The 6,000-nt window shown below is 39.3% G+C and overlaps 1 protein-coding gene across 3 annotated transcripts in view; it reads left to right on the top strand.

Annotated features, from left to right (window-relative positions):
• Positions 1–507: 507 nt before the first annotated feature.
• The window catches only part of DDX60 (DExD/H-box helicase 60), a 115,433-nt gene continuing 109,940 nt past the window's right edge, over positions 508–6,000 (top strand). For 2 of the 3 annotated variants that reach the window (XM_008000220.3, XM_008000223.3), the window contains exon 1: positions 509–681. The gene's annotated coding sequence lies outside the window, so the exon portion shown is untranslated. Of the gene's footprint in view, positions 682–6,000 lie in introns of all 3 variants that reach the window. The other variant, XM_073017710.1, reaches the window with a different exon arrangement.

The raw sequence follows: 6,000 nt of genomic DNA, 5'->3' as shown, positions 1-6,000 counted from the left end.
CAAATTTTTCTGCCTCAATTTACTCTATATTTATGCCCAAATTCCAAAGCCCATTTTTATTGCCTTTGTCTCTCTAAGGTTTTTTTTTTTTTTTTTTAGTTTCATTTTATTTTTAATTGATGCATAATAATTGCACATATTTCTGGGGTACAATGTGACGTTTCAACACATGTATACATTGTGTGATGATCAAAGGATAATTAGCCAATCCATTACCTCAAAACTTTACTATTTCTTTGTGATGAGAATATTCAAAATTCTCTCTTCTAGCTATTTTGAAATATGCATTATTGTTAACTATACACACCCTACTGCAAAATAGAATACCAGAACTAGTTCTTCCTAGCTGTTGTAACTTCATACCCTTTAACTAACGTCTTGCTATGCTCCCCTTCTTAGGATTCTGACTGAAGGGAAGGATGCTAAACTTTCCACGAATGTGCCTCGCCTAATTCGTGCTGAAGGGAAACTGAAACCTAAGTGCTTCTGAGAGGAGAAAGGAAACCGAAACTCCTGCAGGCATAAAAGACCGGCTGCGGTGGCTCAGAGCGCCCAGTCCTAGGCCAGGTCTGGGGTAATGTGGAGCTTCCACCTGGGCTCTGCGCTAGGTGTCTGTTTCACTCCTTCCCCGCGGGGCGGGCAGCTCACGGGTCTTTGGACACCACCGGTCCCGAGTCCGCGGTGAGGAGCCGGGGATGTCCCTTGGGAAGAGCCTGGGGCGAAGCTGTCTTGTGGGAGTTCTAGGTGTTCTTTAACGGACCAGACAGGGAGGTGGCACAGGTGGCTCCGGGCGCGGGAAGCCCGGTAGTCTCCTGGGCTCGCAGGGCGGTGGCGCACGGGCCCCCTGCTGGCCCTGGGAGGCCGGGCGTGGGGAGGGGCGGAGGAAACGACAATCTTGATGAACGCTGCAAAGGCCTGAAGTCTGAGAGAGAGAGAGCAGTGCTTAGGCATTTAAGGAGTCCTCTTCAAAGGTGGGAGCTGGGTAATGGAGGTTGAGGAGAAATTAAGGGACATCATATCCGAGCACAGCCAGTAAAACCTGTACATCGACAGCAGCAAGCAGCTTCCACCTTCAATCCCTGCTCCAGTCTTGTAGAATCAGAATCTGTATTTATTAATAAGATCCTCCAGGTAAATTCTGTGCACCCTTACATTTCAGTGGCTTAAGACAATAGAAATTTATTTCTTACTCCAGTAACAGAATAATTTATTCCTGGTCAAAGGGCAGGTATAGTGGCTTAAAACCTTACAAGTTTATTATTTTACAATTGCTATGGAGCAGAAGCCCAGGCATGGGTAAACTGAGTTCTCTGTTCAGCATCTCATCGAGCTGAAATCAAGGTGTTTGTCAGAGCGATGGTCTCATGGGACGCCATGGGTGCTCATTCGGGTTGTTGGAAGAATTCAGTTTCTTGCAGCTAAAGGACTGAGGTTATCTGCTTTCTTGCTGGCTGTTGGCTGGGGATTCCCATGTCTTTAGATTTCACCCTGAGATCTTAGCTACAGTGGCCTTCTCACAACAAGGTAGCTTACACCTTTAAGAAGGTATAAGCCTTCTTTGGGGGAATCTCCCTAGTCTACTATGATGAAGTCTTACATAATGTAACCGAATCATTAAAGAGACTATGCCATTAAATTCACAGGTCCTGCCCACACTCAAAGGGAGAGGGTTATACTGGGTGCTGGAAGCCATTTTTAACCCACCAGCTCTTCCCCAGGCAGGGTTTCAGGAGCTTGATGCCTTTCATCGAGTACCTCCACCATTCTGTTCCAATACAGAATGCGTGATTTCCTTTCCCTTCCCTTGCCCCCATTTTTTTCCTCTTTACCTCCCCTTTCCACCTTTCCTCTTCTCTCCTTTTTTCTCTTTTCCATTTTTCTTCCTCCTTTTCTTCTTCCTTCTTAAGATTGTTTGAATCAGAATATGGTTAAGACACTACTGTGATTGGATGATAAGCCTTATAAGGTTCTTGCAATTTCTTCATCCCCTTTTAATTTATTCATTTGTAAGATGTGTGGTCTTATGATTGCTTGTTTGTTTTTGTATGTGTGTGTCCTGTTGGGTGTGTGTGTGTGTGTCCTAATCCCCGTGGTGTCATTTAACATATTTTGTTGGCCTCTAAACTTCTTGTAAATTAATCATTACTACTAGCATTTTGATCAGATTCAGGTTTTTTGTTTTTTGTTTTTTTGTTTGAGATGGAGTCTTGCTCTGTTGCCCAGGCTGGAATGCAGTGGCTTGATCTCAGTTCACTGCAGCCTCTGCCTCCCAGGTTCAAGCGATTCTTCTGCCTCAGCCTCTCAAGTAGCTCGGATTACAGGTGCCTGTTACCACGCCCAGCTAATTTCTGTATTTTTAGTAGAGATGGGGTTTCACCATGTTGGCCAGTCTGGTCTTGAACTCCTGACCTCAGGTGATCTGCCCTCCTTGGCCTCCCAAGTTTTGTTTTGTTTTGTTTTGTTTTGGCTGGGGGAACTACAGTACTTCAGTGATGGTGCAGACACTTGCCTCTATTTTTGTTGTGCTATCATTTAAAAATACTAAGATCTGTTAATTCATTAGGAGTTGTAAAATGGTGATATTCTGTCATTCCTTCTGTGTTTATTAGCTGCATTATTTCTAGAAATGAATTGCTCTTGTATCTACTCTTTGGTACTGCAATGGTGCAGTACTTAGAAAAAAAGCAGGATAATTTCTTGATTCCATAAACCATTGTTTTTTCATATATTGTCTTCAGATGCTATTGCTGGACTTCCTGCTGTGAAAGATGAAGAATTTAGCATTCATATTTATTTTTCTTTCATTCATCCCTTTGTGAACTGCCAAATTGGTTAATTATATTATTATTTTCCTACTGTCAAGGCTTATCATATTTTACAGCAGTTTGTAGATTTGATTCTTGTGATTTGTTTTTATGTTGAGTCAACAGTAAAAAAGAAGTAAATAGCAGTGACAAAATTATGAGTATGTACACATTACTCAGTGTAGAAGCAATCTGGGAATTGCTATGCTAAGACATGGAGTTCCATATTATTAAAATTACTGTTTGAAATAGACTTTTGTAAATCTGAAGTACCATGGGTTCTCTTGTTTATAGCTTCCCCTAACTTTTCTAAATCATGCAAAGTTTCATTGTTTTTTGATTGTCTTCATTCTTGGTGGGTTTTCCCCAATTTTCTGTATTATCTCTTTAAATAAAATTATCATTTAAGATACATAGTTGGCATTGTGGAAGACAGTGTGGTGATTCCTAAAGGATCTAGAACCAGAAATACCATTCGACCCAGCAATCCCATTACTGGGTATATACCCAAAGGATTATAAATCATTCTACTATGAAGACACATGCACACATATGTTGATTACACTATTTACAATAGCAAAGACTTGGAACCAGCCCAAATGCCCGTTAATGATAGGCTGGATAAAGAAAATGTGGCATATATACCCTATGGAACACTGTGCAGTCATAAAAAAGAATGAGTTCATGTCCTTTGCAGGGACATGGATAAAGCTGGAAGCCTTAATTCTCAGCAAACTGATACAGGAACAGAAAACCAAACACCACATGTTATCAGTCATAAGTGGGAGTGGAACAATGCGAACACATGGACACAGGGAGGGGAACATCACACACTGGGGCCTGTAGGAGGGTTGGGGGCAAAGGGAGGGAGAGAATTAGGACAAATGCCTAATGAATGCCAGGCTTAAAACGTAGATGACGGGTTGATAGGTGCAGTTAACCACCATGGCACATGTGTATCTGTGTAACAAACCTGCATGTTCTGCATATGTATTTCAGAACTTAACATTTAAAAAGGATATATGGTTGGTGAAATTTATGACTTCTTAAAAGTCTAATTACATCTTTTTGCCTTCTCCATGAATCGAATCACTATTTAGATGCAGAATTCTAGGTTCAAATTATTTTCCCTTTAGAAATTTGAAAATGCTTTATTTTATCAAAACATCCAGGAATGTTTCTTATTTTAATTAGTTCTGTGTGCCACGTATTATTTTAATCAATTCATATCCATCGGTTCATACATTTAATTAGCTTGAAAACACAATCAGAGGTGAGTAATATTATTGTTCCAATCTTATAGATAAGTAAATTGAGACTCAGAGATGCTAAATACCTGTCTAAGCATATAGAACTATAGTATATTTCAGAACCAAGATTAAAATGCAAGTAGTCAGCCAACAGTGTTGTGCCTTAAACCAGTTCTCATATGGCCTGATTTCCATTTCTTTGTACCTTTTCTGTCTTTCTCTTTATTCTTGGAGCTCTGCAATTTTAACAACCTGTGCCTAGATGTAGTTTTCTCTTTTGTCATTATTTCTACTCAGTAGTTGGAGAAACATTTCAATCTAAACACATTATGTTGTTCTTTAGTTCTGGCCTAATATTATTATATTAGTTTAAGTATATATCTTTGATTATTTTTATCCCCACTCATTTTGGAATCTTAGTTATCTCTTACTGGAATTACTAGTAGGGGGAGGAAGAGCTTACTGACTTCTATATATTTTAGTATTTTTAGAATTTTTTCATCTCTTTGTCTTTTACTTTTATCCTTTACAAAATTTCCTGGACTTTAACCCTCCAGATCATTGACTTAAAATTCCAGCATGCTCATTTTATTGTTCTGCACATGACTTTCTTCTTTGTAAAATTATGTTTTAAATGTGTATGAACACTTGCGTGCTTTCTCTTTCTCTCTCTCTAGCAGCCTGTTATTATTTTATAAGAAATATTTTTAATTCTTTGAAAGCAGTAATTAGAAAACTTTGAAGGTCTTTTCTGTCTCTGCATCATGCTTATTCATCTGGTTTCTTATTTTTGCTTTTTTTTGTGCCTCAAATGTCTATTGGTACTAATGTGTGTGTGTATGTGTCTGTGTGTGTGTGAGAGAGAGTATTCAATAATCAGTTACTACAGGTGGCATGTCTCTCCCTTAAATAACAGAGAAGTGGGGATAATGACTGTGAATTCTGTTTAAGTGTTAGGGCGTGCATGTGTTGGGGCAGAGTTAATAGGGAGCTAGAGGGTATATAAGAGGAAAGCCTGGGGTGTGTAAGCCTACTTTAGCATAGGACATGTGAGAGGAAAGCCTATTAGGCTTTACACACCCTGTCTTACATACCCTATCCTATGTCATGTAGAGCAGCCTGTAGGATCTCAGACTTCCCATAGGCAGGCTATAGAATCCCTTGGTTGGGGCAGAGTTAATAGGGAGCTAGAGGGTATATAAGAGGAAAGCCTGGGGTGTGTAAGCCTACTTTAGCATAGGACATGTAAGAGGAAAGCCTATTAGGCTTTACACACCCTGTCTTACATACCCTATCCTATGTCATGTAGAGCAGCCTGTAGGATCTCAGACTTCCCATAGGCAGGCTATAGAATCCCTTGGTTGTCAAATTAAGGAGGGATTGCCCATTAAGGCAGTTTTATTTTGTCACCATAGTTGTTGTTGAAAAGTTTTACAGGGTTTAACAGGCACCCACATCTCAGTCATAGTTATATTTCATTATAAAAACTGTATTATTCCTTTTAATCTATGTATATTATTTCTTAAAACAATTTGTAAGTTGTCAGGACATAAATAGTTATTAATTTGTTTATATTCAACTACTTAATAAATGAAATGATTAGATATTGATTTTGTCCTAGGAGTGGCATAAAAAAACTCCTGAGACTCTAGGAGCATCATGACCATCTAGCAACCTGTAAATTAACTTATTTCATCTTGTAAAATCTGACGCTATACTTTCTGAAGTTTTCTGTAATATACTTGGGGTTAATTCTCTCTTGCCTGTTCAATTCTCATTGACCTATTTTTTTCCATTTGAGCTTGGTACAATTCGGAGAGTTGAAGAAAGATAGTATGGCCAGTGCACAATTAGTGAGGTTGAGGATTGCATGAAATGGGTGACAGAGAGTTTTTATGAAGATACGTAATCTCCTTACCTGGGCACAAGACCAGGGTCTGGTTCTT

This window comes from Chlorocebus sabaeus, chromosome 7 (assembly GCF_047675955.1).
Source record: "Chlorocebus sabaeus isolate Y175 chromosome 7, mChlSab1.0.hap1, whole genome shotgun sequence".
NCBI classification, from domain to species: Eukaryota; Metazoa; Chordata; class Mammalia; order Primates; family Cercopithecidae; genus Chlorocebus; species Chlorocebus sabaeus.
The sequence above is the reverse complement of the archived record's forward strand: the minus strand, read 5'-3'. Positions and strand labels throughout refer to the sequence as shown.